Source organism: Triturus cristatus, chromosome 1_1 (assembly GCF_964204655.1).
Source record: "Triturus cristatus chromosome 1_1, aTriCri1.1, whole genome shotgun sequence".
Taxonomy (NCBI): domain Eukaryota; kingdom Metazoa; phylum Chordata; class Amphibia; order Caudata; family Salamandridae; genus Triturus; species Triturus cristatus.
Window position 1 is genome coordinate 540,739,763 of NC_140579.1, and position 17,504 is coordinate 540,757,266.

The following is a 17,504-nucleotide window of genomic DNA, read 5'->3' on the forward strand; positions in this document are numbered from 1 at the left end:
ATAGGCGTACCCGCCGACACTACTTCATGGACCACAATTCTTTGGGGCACATGCTGATAGGACTAGCAGAGTGCGGCCAATCGGATTTTTGTTTATATTCAGGCTCCCTTGAGCCGGTGGGGCTGACGAGCCCATGGCTACGCACCTGCGCGCCTTGAGTGGTACTTTACCTGAGAATATTTTTTGGCAGCCTACGCAGCAACCCCACACACATACCTACTCCCTGCTGACAAGAGGCAACTACCTCGAAACACGTGTCCAGGGATGGCTAACGCGACACTCATTTTCATTTTAAACTTTTGGCATAGGCATACCCGCCGACGCTACTTCATGGACCACAATTCTTTGGGGCACACGCTGATAGGACTAGCAGAGTGCGGCCAATCAGATTTTTGTTTATATTCAGGCTCCCTTGAGCCGGTGGGGCTGACGAGCCCATGGCTACGCACCTGCGCGCCTTGAGTGGTACTTTACCTGAGAATATTTTTTGGCAGCCTACGCAGCAACCCCACACACATACCTACTCCCTGCTGACGAGAGGCAACTACCTCGAAACACGTGTCCAGGGATGGCTAACGCGACACTCATTTTCATTTTAAACTTTTGGCATAGGCGTACCCGCCGACGCTACTTCATGGACCACAATTCTTTGGGGCACACGCTGATAGGACTAGCAGAGTGCGGCCAATCGGATTTTTGTTTATATTCAGGCTCCCTTGAGCCGGTGAGGCTGACAAGCCCATGGCTACACACCTGCGCGCCTTGAGTGGTACTTTACCTGAGAATATTTTTTGGCAGCCTACGCAGCAACCCCACACACATACCTACTCCCTGCTGACGAGAGGCAACTACCTCGAAACACGTGTCCAGGGATGGCTAACGCGACACTCATTTTCATTTTAAACTTTTGGCATAGGCGTACCCGCCGACGCTACTTCATGGACCACAATTCTTTGGGGCACATGCTGATAGGACTAGCAGAGTGCGGCCAATCAGATTTTTGTTTATATTCAGGCTCCCTTGAGCCGGTGGGGCTGACGAGCCCATGGCTACGCACCTGCGCGCCTTGAGTGGTACTTTACCTGAGAATATTTTTTGGCAGCCTACGCAGCAACCCCACACACATACCTACTCCCTGCTGACGAGAGGCAACTACCTCGAAACACGTGTCCAGGGATGGCTAACGCGACACTCATTTTCATTTTAAACTTTTGGCATAGGCGTACCCGCCGACGCTACTTCATGGACCACAATTCTTTGGGGCACACGCTGATAGGACTAGCAGAGTGCGGCCAATCGGATTTTTGTTTATATTCAGGCTCCCTTGAGCCGGTGGGGCTGACGAGCCCATGGCTACGCACCTGCGCGCCTTGAGTGGTACTTTACCTGAGAATATTTTTTGTCAGCCTACGCAGCAACCCCACACACATACCTACTCCCTGCTGACGAGAGGCAACTACCTCGAAACATGTGTCCAGGTTTGGCTAACGCGACACTCATTTTCATTTTAAACTTTGGCATAGGCGTACCCGCCGACGCTACTTCATGGACCACAATTCTTTGGGGCACACGCTGATAGGACTAGCAGAGTGCGGCCAATCGGATTTTTGTTTATATTCAGGCTCCCTTGAGCCGGTGGGGCTGACGAGCCCATGGCTACGCACCTGCGCGCCTTGAGTGGTACTTTACCTGAGAATATTTTTTGGCAGCCTACGCAGCAACCCCACACACATACCTACTCCCTGCTGACGAGAGGCAACTACCTCGAAACACGTGTCCAGGGATGGCTAACGCGACACTCATTTTCATTTTAAACTTTTGGCATAGGTGTACCCGCCGACGCTACTTCATGGACCACAATTCTTTGGGGCACACGCTGATAGGACTAGCAGAGTGCGGCCAATCGGATTTTTATTTATATTCAGGCTCCCTTGAGCCGGTGGGGCTGACGAGCCCATGGCTACGCACCTGCGCGCCTTGAGTGGTACTTTACCTGAGAATATTTTTTGGCAGCCTACGCAGCAACCCCACACACATACCTACTCCCTGCTGACGAGAGGCAACTACCTCGAAACACGTGTCCAGGGATGGCTAAAGCGACACTCATTTTCATTTTAAACTTTTGGCATAGGCGTACCCGCCGACGCTACTTCATGGACCACAATTCTTTGGGGCACACGCTGATAGGACTAGCAGAGTGCGGCCAATCGGATTTTTGTTTATATTCAGGCTCCCTTGAGCCGGTGGGGCTGACGAGCCCATGGCTACGCACCTGCGCGCCTTGAGTGGTACTTTACCTGAGAATATTTTTTGGCAGCCTACGCAGCAACCCCACACACATACCTACTCCCTGCTGACGAGAGGCAACTACCTCGAAACACGTGTCCAGGGATGGCTAACGCGACACTCATTTTCATTTTAAACTTTTGGCATAGGCGTACCCGCCGACGCTACTTCATGGACCACAATTCTTTGGGGCACACGCTGATAGGACTAGCAGAGTGCGGCCAATCGGATTTTTGTTTATATTCAGGCTCCCTTGAGCCGGTGGGGCTGACGAGCCCATGGCTACGCACCTGCGCGCCTTGAGTGGTACTTTACCTGAGAATATTTTTTGGCAGCCTACGCAGCAACCCCACACACATACCTACTCCCTGCTGACGAGAGGCAACTACCTCGAAACACGTGTCCAGGGATGGCTAACGCGACACTCATTTTCATTTTAAACTTTTGGCATAGGCGTATCCGCCGACACTACTTCATGGACCACAATTCTTTGGGGCACACGCTGATAGGACTAGCAGAGTGCGGCCAATCGGATTTTTGTTTATATTCAGGCTCCCTTGAGCCGGTGGGGCTGACGAGCCCATGGCTACGCACCTGCGCGCCTTGAGTGGTACTTTACCTGAGAATATTTTTTGGCAGCCTACGCAGCAACCCCACACACATACCTACTCCCTGCTGACGAGAGGCAACTACCTCGAAACACGTGTCCAGGGATGGCTAACGCGACACTCATTTTCATTTTAAACTTTTGGCATAGGCGTACCCGCCGACGCTACTTCATGGACCACAATTATTTGGGGCACACGCTGATAGGACTAGCAGAGTGCGGCCAATCGGATTTTTGTTTATATTCAGGCTCCCTTGAGCCGGTGGGGCTGACGAGCCCATGGCTACGCACCTGCACGCCTTGAGTGTTACTTTACCTGAGAATATTTTTTGGCAGCCTACGCAGCAACCCCACACACATACCTACTCCCTGCTGACGAGAGGCAACTACCTCGAAACACGTGTCCAGGGATGGCTAACGCGACACTCATTTTCATTTTAAACTTTTGGCATAGGCGTACCCGCCTACGCTACTTCATGGACCACAATTCTTTGGGGCACACGCTGATAGGACTAGCAGAGTGCGGCCAATCGGATTTTTGTTTATATTCAGGCTCCCTTGAGCCGGTGAGGCTGACAAGCCCATGGCTACACACCTGCGCGCCTTGAGTGGTACTTTACCTGAGAATATTTTTTGGCAGCCTACGCAGCAACCCCACACACATACCTACTCCCTGCTGACGAGAGGCAACTACCTCGAAACACGTGTCCAGGGATGGCTAACGCGACACTCATTTTCATTTTAAACTTTTGGCATAGGCGTACCCGCGGACGCTACTTCATGGACCACAATTCTTTGGGGCACACGCTGATAGGACTAGCAGAGTGCGGCCAATCGGATTTTTGTTTATATTCAGGCTCCCTTGAGCCGGTGGGGCTGACGAGCCCATGGCCACGCACCTGCGCGCCTTGAGTGGTACTTTACCTGAGAATATTTTTTGGCAGCCTACGCAGCAACCCCACACGCATACCTACTCCCTGCTGACGAGAGGCAACTACCTCGAAACACGTGTCCAGGGATGGCTAACGCGACACTCATTTTCATTTTAAACTTTTGGCATAGGCGTACCCGCCGACGCTACGTCATGGACCACAATTATTTGGGGCACACGCTGATAGGACTAGCAGAGTGCGGCCAATCGGATTTTTGTTTATATTCAGGCTCCCTTGAGCCGGTGGGGCTGACGAGCCCATGGCTACGCACCTGCGCGCCTTGAGTGGTACTTTACCTGAGAATATTTTTTGGCAGCCTACGCAGCAACCCCACACACATACCTACTCCCTGGTGACGAGAGGCAACTACCTCGAAACACGTGTCCAGGGATGGCTAACGCGACACTCATTTTCATTTTAAACTTTTGGCATAGGCGTACCCGCCGACGCTACTTCATGGACCACAATTCTTTGGGGCACACGCTGATAGGACTAGCAGAGTGCGGCCAATCGGATTTTTGTTTATATTCAGGCTCCCTTGAGCCGGTGGGGCTGACGAGCCCATGGCTACGCACCTGCGCGCCTTGAGTGGTACTTTACCTGAGAATATTTTTTGCCAGCCTACGCAGCAACCCCACACACAAACCTACTCCCTGCTGACGAGAGGCAACTACCTCGAAACACGTGTCCAGGGATGGCTAACGCGACACTCATTTTCATTTTAAACTTTTGGCATAGGCGTACCCGCCGACGCTACTTCATGGACCACAATTCTTTGGGGCACACGCTGATAGGACTAGCAGAGTGCGGCCAATCGGATTTTTGTTTATATTCAGGCTCCCTTGAGCCGGTGAGGCTGACAAGCCCATGGCTACACACCTGCGCGCCTTGAGTGGTACTTTACCTGAGAATATTTTTTGGCAGCCTACGCAGCAACCCCACACACATACCTACTCCCTGCTGACGAGAGGCAACTACCTCGAAACACGTGTCCAGGGATGGCTAACGCGACACTCATTTTCATTTTAAACTTTTGGCATAGGCGTACCCGCCGACGCTACTTCATGGACCACAATTCTTTGGGGCACATGCTGATAGGACTAGCAGAGTGCGGCCAATCAGATTTTTGTTTATATTCAGGCTCCCTTGAGCCGGTGGGGCTGACGAGCCCATGGCTACGCACCTGCGCGCCTTGAGTGGTACTTTACCTGAGAATATTTTTTGGCAGCCTACGCAGCAACCCCACACACATACCTACTCCCTGCTGACGAGAGGCAACTACCTCGAAACACGTGTCCAGGGATGGCTAACGCGACACTCATTTTCATTTTAAACTTTTGGCATAGGCGTACCCGCCGACGCTACTTCATGGACCACAATTCTTTGGGGCACACGCTGATAGGACTAGCAGAGTGCGGCCAATCGGATTTTTGTTTATATTCAGGCTCCCTTGAGCCGGTGGGGCTAACGAGCCCATGGCTACGCACCTGCGCGCCTTGAGTCGTACTTTACCTGAGAATATTTTTTGTCAGCCTACGCAGCAACCCCACACACATACCTACTCCCTGCTGACGAGAGGCAACTACCTCGAAACATGTGTCCAGGTTTGGCTAACGCGACACTCATTTTCATTTTAAACTTTGGCATAGGCGTACCCGCCGACGCTACTTCATGGACCACAATTCTTTGGGGCACACGCTGATAGGACTAGCAGAGTGCGGCCAATCGGATTTTTGTTTATATTCAGGCTCCCTTGAGCCGGTGGGGCTGACGAGCCCATGGCTACGCACCTGCGCGCCTTGAGTGGTACTTTACCTGAGAATATTTTTTGGCAGCCTACGCAGCAACCCCACACACATACCTACTCCCTGCTGACGAGAGGCAACTACCTCGAAACACGTGTCCAGGGATGGCTAACGCGACACTCATTTTCATTTTAAACTTTTGGCATAGGTGTACCCGCCGACGCTACTTCATGGACCACAATTCTTTGGGGCACACGCTGATAGGACTAGCAGAGTGCGGCCAATCGGATTTTTGTTTATATTCAGGCTCCCTTGAGCCGGTGGGGCTGACGAGCCCATGGCTACGCACCTGCACGCCTTGAGTGTTACTTTACCTGAGAATATTTTTTGGCAGCCTACGCAGCAACCCCACACACATACCTACTCCCTGCTGACGAGAGGCAACTACCTCGAAACACGTGTCCAGGGATGGCTAAAGCGACACTCATTTTCATTTTAAACTTTTGGCATAGGCGTACCCACCGACGCTACTTCATGGACCACAATTCTTTGGGGCACACGCTGATAGGACTAGCAGAGTGCGGCCAATCGGATTTTTGTTTATATTCAGGCTCCCTTGAGCCGGTGGGGCTGACGAGCCCATGGCTACGCACCTGCGCGCCTTGAGTGGTACTTTACCTGAGAATATTTTTTGGCAGCCTACGCAGCAACCCCACACACATACCTACTCCCTGCTGACGAGAGGCAACTACCTCAAAACACGTGTCCAGGGATGGCTAACGCGACACTCATTTTCATTTTAAACTTTTGGCATAGGCGTACCCGCGGACGCTACTTCATGGACCACAATTCTTTGGGGCACACGCTGATAGGACTAGCAGAGTGCGGCCAATCGGATTTTTGTTTATATTCAGGCTCCCTTGAGCCGGTGGGGCTGACGAGCCCATGGCTACGCACCTGCGCGCCTTGAGTGGTACTTTACCTGAGAATATTTTTTGGCAGCCTACGCAGCAACCCCACACGCATACCTACTCCCTGCTGACGAGAGGCAACTACCTCGAAACACGTGTCCAGGGATGGCTAACGCGACACTCATTTTCATTTTAAACTTTTGGCATAGGCGTACCCGCCGACGCTACGTCATGGACCACAATTATTTGGGGCACACGCTGATAGGACTAGCAGAGTGCGGCCAATCGGATTTTTGTTTATATTCAGGCTCCCTTGAGCCGGTGGGGCTGACGAGCCCATGGCTACGCACCTGCGCGCCTTGAGTGGTACTTTACCTGAGAATATTTTTTGGCAGCCTACGCAGCAACCCCACACACATACCTACTCCCTGGTGACGAGAGGCAACTACCTCGAAACACGTGTCCAGGGATGGCTAACGCGACACTCATTTTCATTTTAAACTTTTGGCATAGGCGTACCCGCCGACGCTACTTCATGGACCACAATTCTTTGGGGCACACGCTGATAGGACTAGCAGAGTGCGGCCAATCGGATTTTTGTTTATATTCAGGCTCCCTTGAGCCGGTGGGGCTGACGAGCCCATGGCTACGCACCTGCGCGCCTTGAGTGGTACTTTACCTGAGAATATTTTTTGCCAGCCTACGCAGCAACCCCACACACAAACCTACTCCCTGCTGACGAGAGGCAACTACCTCGAAACACGTGTCCAGGGATGGCTAACGCGACACTCATTTTCATTTTAAACTTTTGGCATAGGCGTACCCGCCGACGCTACTTCATGGACCACAATTCTTTGGGGCACACGCTGATAGGACTAGCAGAGTGCGGCCAATCGGATTTTTGTTTAAGAATATTAAAAAAGACTCTGGAATTATCGGAGGATAAACGACCTTTTACAAAACCTGATTGTTCTGGTCCGATTAGATTAGGTAAGATGGGATCAATACGAAGAGCAAGAATTTTTTTTTTGCAAAACATTTATAGTCAAGGTTAACTAAGAAGATGGGACGATAATTTTTACAAAAAGAGGGGTCCTTGTTGTCTTTGGGAATTAAACAGATCATGGCTTTCTGAAAGGTGCCTGAAGAAGTGCCATTTGTAATAAAAGAATTGAAAAGTAATAGAAGGCGAGGAAGAAGTATATTAGCAAAGTGTGCATAAAATTCAATAGTAAAACCATCTGGACCCGGGGCTTTTCCCCGTTTTAGTACTGAGATAGTATGAGTGATATCCCCTTCTAAAGAGGAAAAGTCAATATTGTGAGGTGAAGGAGGAGGAATAGTCCGAAAATAAGTGGAAAGATTGGCTAAAGTCGGTTGTTGTTCGGGAGTATATAAATTTTGATAAAAAGGAACAAACTCCTTTAAAATGTCGGAGTCTTTAAATAAAGAAATGCCAGCATTATTCTGTATGGGCTCTATGTTAGTCCGATCTTGTCGTATTCTCAAATAATTTGCCAATAACTTCCCCATTTTATTTTGACCACCATAATAACGAGCACTACTCTTTAAAAGATAGGTAGAAGCGGCTTCAGTGGAAGATTTATTAAACTTGAATTTTGCGTCAATACGTTTTTTTTAATGAAGAATCCGAGTTTGAATGGTAATAAATATATTCAAGTTGTTTAATTTCTGCAAGCATTTGAGTAGTTTTGGCCTGAGAGGATTTCCTCTTGTGGGAGACAAAATTTATAATAAAACCTCTGGCAGCTGCTTTAAAGAAATCCCAAACCATAACAGGAGAAGAAGTAGGAACAGAATTGAGAGAAAAGAATTCGGAAGCAAAAGAGTTGAATTGACTTGTAAAGTTGGGGTCAGATAATAAAATATTATTAAAACGCCATCTGCGAGTATGCGGAGTAGAGGGCAACAAATCAAAATCAACGGAAACTGGGGCATGATCTGAAATTAAAATGGAACCAATTTCGGAATGGGAAACTTGTTGGGATAGGGACTTACTAAGAAAAAGGTAATCTATGCGAGATTGCGAATGATGTGCGGGGGAATAAAAGCTATATTCTTGGGTATCAGGATTACAAAGTCTCCAAATTGCAACCAAAGCTTTGTGTCGTATAGTGGAAGTAAATTGAGAGTGCATTTTGGTGTTGGAAAATCTAACGGAAGAATATCTATCCAATATGGGGTCAAAAACTTGATTGCAATCACCCCCAAAAATAATATAATCATCATCTAACAAAAGGAGGTTCTCGGAAATATGGGACCAAAAAGTATTGTCAACTATACCTGGTGCATAGGTATTAAAAAGGACTAAGGGTATTTGATTTATGAGTAACTTAACTATGATCAATCGACCTTCCAGATCACATTCTTGATGAGTAACTGATAAATGATATTTTTTATGACATAAAATAGACACTCCATTTTTCTTGCCTAGGACTTGAGAAGAAAAACATTACCTACCCAACCTCTTTTCAGTTTAGATGCTTCAGCATCAGATAAGTGCGTTTCTTGAATCAGAGCTATGTCAACATTTAATTTTAACCAAATGGGTTAATATACGTTGTCTTTTTAGGGTTGTTTATTCCCTTAACGTTCCATGTAACAACTCTAAATGAAACCAGCTAAACTTAACCTGAACATTTAGGATGCAAACACTAAAAAAGCTAAACAAGTTGTTAGAAAACTGTTTAAAATCAGAACAAATATGCACTTGAATAGCATTAATTCGAAGCACTTTCATACGAATAATAAGAAAACTAAATGCATTACTGAAAAAATGACAGACATAAGAACAACAAAAAGTGAAATAAGAAAACCAGGATAAAAAGAAATAAGAAATTGGAATAAAGAGGCTGTCATCAAAAATAATAAGAAGGAAAAACAAAGGGAAAAGAAAGGAGAGATAACAAGAAAGAAAGGAGGAGAGGGAAGAGGGACAGAAGAGAATAAAACACAGAACAAGAATACAAAACAGATCAAACATTAAGTGAAGAGGCATATAAATGTCAAAAAGACATACCACAAAAGGACAATGAGAGTGGGGATGGAGGAACCACATAAGGGAGATAACACACCAAACGGAAAACTCCAAGAAGGTGCGGCAAAGTGAGAACATCCTCCGGGCAAAGGACGAAGCGGACAAACATCAAAAGGGTCACAAAACTGCACCTGGTAACAAGAAAAGAAAAAACATTAAGAGGGAAATTCAAGACATCACAACTGCAGCAGAAACGAGAATAAAAATAGACAAAGCTTCATGAGACAATCAACTCAAATTATAATCAGGAAGTGTCCATAGAATCATCTCTGCAGGAATTGAGGAATTGTTGAAGAAGTGCAGGGTCTTCATAGTTTGTTGTTTTGTTATTGTAAGTCACTTTAAAGAGACAAGGATGAAACAGTCCATAACGTGCATTCAGGGTGCGAAGAGCAGGTCTCATATCTAGAAACTTTTTGCGGCGATCTGCAGTAACTTTAGCGTAATCCTGAGCAAAGAAGAGATTAGAACCGTGTCATGTGATTTTCCCTTTTTGTTTGGCAGCTTGAATAACCTTGAGTAAGTCCGTATACTCTAGGAAATACATGATGACACCTCTGGATTTCGTTGAAGTAGAAGAGAAGTTGGCAGAACGAGAAAGTTGACCTAAACGGTGCGCTTGTTGAATATTCAAGGGAGGAGAACTCGAAAGACCTAGAAGTTGTGGCAGGAAGGATTGGAAGAAAGGTATAGGATTGGAACCTTCAAGGCCTTCCGCAAGACCATAAATATGTAGGTTATTTCGTCTATTTCGATTTTCCAAATTTTCGATCTGTTGTTTAAGAGATTGTTTTTCTCTATGTATTCCTGGCACCTGGTCAGAGATTACCTGTACTGCGGTTATTTTCCTTTCAAGGTCCGCAACTTGCTGTTCAGTATGAGAACAATTGTCCTCTAGACTCTGAAGACGAGCATTTTTTTCGGCCATATAAGGTTTAAGGGAGTGTATCTCGTCAAGAAGAAGTTCCATGGATACGGACGAGGATGTATTAGTGGGAGACGGAGGATTCATCTTCACCCGCTTTCCTGAGGTGGAAGGTATTTTGGAATTAGATTTAGTGTTTGAGCGAGAAGAATTAGGAGAGGAACTTTTTACTCCAATAGAGTCATTGACTGTGTCATCCATATTTTCCTGCAATACACTGAATGGGTTGATGTCTTCTGGCGGCACGCAGTTAGCATTAATATGTTGAGAATTGCTGCGGTTAGAGCGAGCCATCATTACCACAATCGTGAGTGAGGAGGATATTAGCAGGCAAGCGCAAGGTTCCAAAATAGCGCCTTAGAGTTAACGAGAACTAAAATTCAATTATTGAATACCAAAAATAAAGTCTTTGCCCAAAATATATTCCTAAAAGAACATTGCCGATGAAAAATAAGCGTCAAACCAGGTTAAATTGCATCAAATGGCAGAAGGGAATGAAGAGAGAGAAGCTGCAGAGCTAAAATGGAGGCATATAATGCTTATGCTGAGGAGATATGGAAAAGGTCTCCATAAAGCCAGAGAATTTTAGTTTCCTCAAAAGGTTGCAGGAAATGTAGTAGCTGAGGGGAGCATTGCAGTTGCAGTCCTCATTTATGCTCTCATTTGTGTCAGAGCAAAGGGGTAAACAAAAGCAGACGCGGGACGCACGCAGGATCTCAAAATGGCGGCCGCAACTTAATAACGAGCCGCAGCCGGTGAAAATCGCCAAGGAAACATGAATTAGCTCACCCGCGCCTCCGCTCCGCTGATACTGCAAGGAGGAGTAGTTCCGCCGCGTACATGAGCAGTTTCAGAGCCGAACACGCACTATCCCCAAAATGTGTTTTGAGTGTCAGCTCCTTACCCTTTCATAACCTCCGCATACACAGAGATGTTGAGTATTCTTCTCTGAGGAAGGTGAGAACCCTCCTGCAGGTCTTCAACCAAGTCAGGTACATCCACCTAATGCACACAATAATGGTTAGAAACCACATCCAGATGAACTACCCTGGCACCACCGTTCTCTTTCAAGCAAAAAGAGAATGTGCATTGAGAATGCATGTGAAAGGAAAACGTCTGTGGGTGATGGGTATTTGTGCATGGATGTTTGATGGTTAGTCTGTATGTATAGGTGGAATAAAGTAATTTTTGTGTATGTGGTGTATGTGTATGCCTGTGATGTTTTCATGGATGTCTGTATGTACAACTTAGCTTCTTGTGTGTGTGGACAGATAGATATATATGAGGATAGATATGTGTAACTCACCTTGATACTGCTGCTGCATTTGGACCTGGCCCCCGTGTTCATATGTTCAGCTGTAACAAGGGCCTAATGATTTTGAAGGGCATGTATATCTAGTGGCTGGGCAACAAGGCATTCTAATCAAGATTCCTGATACTGCCAGTGACTGGGAGCGGTCTGATATACACTTAGGTGTCATACAACCAGTAACAGAAGAGTCCATACCGACAAACAAGATTTCTTCGATAAGACACTTTGACTTGGTCACCGCTGGCTTTAAGAGAAGCTCATAACAGAAAGAATAGCAGTGAACCATCTTGGAATTATGTACAACATGTTATTGACATGAATGTTCCAATTCTAAGGTTACACATGCAACTGTGACTCCAGCAATTGTATTAAGCACGTGTCCCATTAAATTAGAACATTGCTTATTTACAGAGATTCAGAAAGACACAACATAAGAACTAATAGTTGAGATGCTAATGAACTGTCAGTAAAAGTACCCATTTGTGCTGCTATTCTCAGAGTAGATATGGAACTACCACAAAACCTGGTCCTATGACCCACTGTCACGCCGCAGAGACACATGGTTGATAGTCCAAGCAGAGTCTGAAGGAAGCAGGTGGTGCAGTGCTGTTGGCTTTGAAGGTTCAACTTGAACTCACTAGGTTTAAGTTGGACCTTTAAAGCCAGTGAACAAAGCAGGATGTTTTAGGACTTGACAGGTCATGCAGATCCTATTTCTGATACTTCTCACATAAACTAGGGGACTCTGCAGTGGGAAACATCCTTTAAGAGCCAACTTCAATTGCTGAAGCACCTTATCTCAAGAGGACTAGGACCACATATAAGGCCCAAGAGGGGTATGAAGCTCCAACATTACATTGATCAGATCAGTGAGGTCATCATCATCCTACGCATCACTGGCAAAGAAGAGTACGTAGGAAACCTTTCCAAGAAGCTTGGCATACATAATTAAGGGTCTGGATAAAAATGAAACTAAAATCCTATGTTTTACAAAGCACGCCTCCTGGTTAGTGCTTGCGTGCCTCTTTGTGGGTTGCATGTTGCTGCATCCAGACATAAGACAAAAACAGACATACACCTAAAAAACAAGCCAATCTGTGTGGCTTTGCCAGTGCATGTTAGCAGTATCAAATAAATGAGTAACAACAATGATTTTGTTGTGAATGATAACAATTGGAAATGTTTCAATTCCGCAAATTTGAGATGGAATTAAACATTGCTAAGATCCGTGGAAAAGGATGTGATCTTCAGAGTGTCTCAATCGCTTCAGTTGTTCCCCTTCACGAGAATTTCATCTGCATCTCTCACTCTGTTAGACTCTTACTCCTTTTATCTTCCCACATCTTTCTGAAATCCTCCATCTGCATATCTCACACAAGACACAAACACTTAAATGGAATTATGAACAATCATCAAGCACTAAAGGTGTTTCCATGATATAGACCTGTACAGGACCTGTAAATAAACTTTTATTAAACAGCAACAGCGCAGAAGAATTGGAGGGTGCACTGTGGAAGGATATTCCACAGGGGAAACCAATGGAAGCACCCCTAGTGTTAGGACCAGACCGAGTGGTGGGACTCACAGACGACACTGATGAATTAATGGGTGATACCCAACAAGATCAAACACAACAAACAGACCAAATGTCCAGAAGCGACCCTGTAAAATCATATCAGGTTATCAATCAGTTTGCAGAACACCAGGACATAGGAGACAATTTAACTCCATAGTGCATCAAGGATGACAGCAACAACACCACACTGAAAAAGTTACAGAGGACTATAAACAGCCCAATGTTACATGGTAAGCAGCCGACAGATGACACAATGGAGGGGAGTTCTGGTAGGCAGACCCTGCTAATCCCAGAGTATCGGTCAAGGGGACAACATGACATCTTAAACCGCTGGAACATTCTGGGGTTATTACAATCTCAGGAAATAACAATGGATATAATCTTGAGTGACATAGAATCAATCCAAATTGAGCACCCACAAGGAGATAACAAATATGGTGCGACTTTGGTAACATGGGCTACACCAACAATGACCAGGAAGATTTTTGCAGTGGAATTGAAATTTAAATCATTGGGCATAAAACTTGCTAAGTACGAGACACAAAGCTACCTGCACCTCCTGGCAAATAAGTTAAATCCCAAAAAATAACCATTGCACATAGAGTAGGGACCAATTTACCAGGTTGTCCAGAATGCAATTGAAAAAATAATAACTGCAACGAATCAGAGGAGACAGGAGAAACGGCTTACTTATAAATGACAACAGTGGAAACAACCTGGACTGGGGATAGGTACCTGCAACTCTGCAAATGAAACCCTACAATTTGAACGAGGCCGAAGAATGAACAAACTATAGAACCCCACATACTCCGTTTTTAATATGCTCATGGAAATCTAGAGGCCTGTCAATTTAAGTGCATAATACAGAGACAATAAATTATCTTATGAAGTATCATATCATCATGCTCCGAGAGACATGGCCCATGGCACAGATAGGAGTACCAGGATTTATAGAATTTGCAAAGCCAGCCTTAAAAACACAAAGCTTGTCTGAAGGGAGGTGGGGGCCTGGGGGGTCTGGCAACTAATAGCACATCCATCAAGGCTAAATGTCTGGCCAGACCTCTTGAAGGCGCTGGAATTCTTGTAGTCTTAATGGATCGTTGGAACCCAGTAGACAAAGTTGCTCTTGCCCTGAAAAATGCACATAAACTCCCAAATGGGAACACAAAACAAAACCTAACAAAGAAACCTTGTAATGTCTGGAGATTTTAATATGAACCTTTTTTGCTCACCATTGCAAGATGACTTACAGTTAATTCAAGATCATATGTGGGACGTCCAAACACAGGGGTAGCATAAACCAATGAGGACAGATGAAACTGGGGAATGTGTCACAACAGAAGTATATCAACTGGGCCTTAGAATATTGTAGATTTCCAGAAGCTAAACCCCTAATATCGATGCAATATACAACAACTACAACTTATATTATAGTTTACACAAAAACATTCTTACCCCTCTACAAGCCCATCACATAATTTTCGATCCAACAAAGTTGAAAATGACCACCATCCCCAGAGTACGGAACTGCAGATTGAGCCACTGGTTATGGATACAGTAGGTACAGTGACTGGTACCATATACACGTTACCTTGAAAAAAATAGGATGGACCAAGAATACAATTGTCCCACAAGAGGAAGCAGCAGAAGATCTGTTCCAAGAGTGCCAGGATAAAAAGTACATGCCACTAGAGAACTGGAAGGTCTTCCTAAACTATCATCCTGGTGTACATACTAACCAAGGATAGCAATGAATGCTAAGATATTTTAGAGCAGCACGATCAGTCAAAAAGGAAGTAAAAAAGGCAAGGAGAAGCCTATGAAAGGATCCACGAAATGAAGAACTAAGGAAAAGTTTCCAGGAACAAAGGCTGAAATACAGGAAATTCATTTGGAAGGAAAGGAAATTGAATGAGGATACCTTTTGGGCAAAGCTGCTCTATACAAGCAAAAATGCAAATCTAAAAACATTCTGGCAGACAATCAATAGTAGGCCAGTGCCCTTACAGCATACTCTAACATCCCAGAGGCCCAGTAGCTAGACTTCCTAGGGCAACATTTTGGTATAAACGAGTCAAAGCAAGAACCCTGCAATAACATGAAAGCAGGATTGCCAACAAGTCTACAAACATATACACATCAAGGCCCAGTATGGGGGGCAAGGAGGCTGTAAGCAACTTCCAGCTCAGAATGTAGACTCTTAAAAATCATTAGAGATGACTGCTGAGATGGGGTCTAGGTCCTAACGGCATACCACAGGTAATTTATGAAATAAATCCAGAGTTTTGGGCAACACAACTGACCAAAATGTATATTCAACGCAATATATAAAGAAGGTGACAGGTCACTACCAGAAAATTAGAGACTGATTTCCTTGCTTGATAATGAAGCCGAATACTGTGCTTCTCCATTGCTGCAAGATCTGTGAACCTGGGCAAAAGACAAAGATATAATTCCATTAAACCAAACAGGCTTCAGTTAAGGGGTAGTTACCTCAAGAATCATCTTAGCACTCTCTCTCATTATGGACCAACAGAGCACACATCTTTATATCTTTGTTCTGTGGGTTTCAAAGCCACATTTGACAGTGTGCAGCATGAGAAGCTATGGGCAAAGCTGGCTTGTTGGAACAAACCACCCTTGCAACTAAAACCGCTTAAATTGCTGAATACAAACACTTGGGCAAGAATTAAAATTGGAAATGGGACATGACTTTCAAGGAAAATCAACACACATACGGGCTAAAACAGGGGAGCGTCCTACATTAAAACTATTTAGTCTCTACTGAGCGTATCTGAGATGGAACTTGAACGTGGTCAAGTCCCACACACCAAAACTAGGCTTCAGCCTCCTTTACGCAGATGACTTGATCCCAATAAGTAAAACCAAAGTTGGCCTTCAAAGACTGATGGACGCCTTGGAACTATATACCCATTAAAACAGAATGGAGATAAATCTGGCTAAGACTAAGGCGATGGCAGTGGGCAAGAAATGGAAAACTGCACCAAAGTGGAATCTGAGAGGCATCCAGAATGAAACAGTGAAGGAATACAAATGCCTCGGGGGTTGTTTCACAACAAAGGCCTGTTTGCATCTCACCTGCAGCAGCTCAGAAGCAAGAGGTTGGCACTAGTGGAAGCTTTTCAAAAACTTCACAGATCCCTGAGGGGGGCTTCGCTTCTCCCAAGGCTGAAAGTAATGTCTGCACAAATGTTGCTGGTATTGACAATAGGCAGCGAGGCACTTTGCGGTGTGGCTGCCAAAGTTTTGTAACAAAAACATACAGACCCATCATTTCTCTTCCAAAAAACGAATCTCCATCACAGATGAGAATGGAGTTTGGGCTCACAAAACATTCAGGGGCAGATTAACAAGCCCCGTGCGCCACTTTTGCGCCGTCGTTGCGTCACTTTTGTGATGCAGCGGCGGCGCAAAGCTAGCGCCATGCTGCGACAGATTCACAACGTGACGCATCTAGGGAGATGCGTCACGTTGTAAAGCCCTGCGCCACATTAAACCTGCATCAGGTTTAATGTATGCAGGGTGGGCGTTACGTCGGAAAAAGCCTCGGAAAAGTGACTCAGTGAAATCTACAAGATTTCACGCAGTCACTTTTCTGACGCTGGTGCGGCAAATCCTTACGCCTGCTTCAAGCAGGCGTAAGGCGTGACGCACCATGTTAGGGATAGGGCAGGTTGGAACAGTGCTGGAGTTGCGTCGCGCTTGCGACACAACTTCAGCACTGCGCCAACCTTACGCCGGCAGATGCGTCACGCATCTGCTTGTCCTTGCGCCACGATGCACCGCATTGTAAATGCGGCGCATCTGCGGTGGCGCAAGGGCAAACTTGCGTGATGCATCTTCCCTGGCGCATCCTTGATGATTTGCAGGGATGCGCCAGGAAACATAAATCTGCCCCTCAGTAATCGCGCAGTGCGCATTTGTGAAAGTATACAACAGGCTAAGAAATACAACTGAGAAAGCCCCAAATCAGGACCTGTGGCAAGATATAAGCAATGGAGCACCTAACTCACGAGCAAGAAGATATCTGGATCAGTCGCTGGATAATTTAAAACTGAAGTTGCTTTGGGAACTTTTGTGTGCTTATTCCATTATCAAGACTAAACTAGCTTACGGCATCTCGATTGT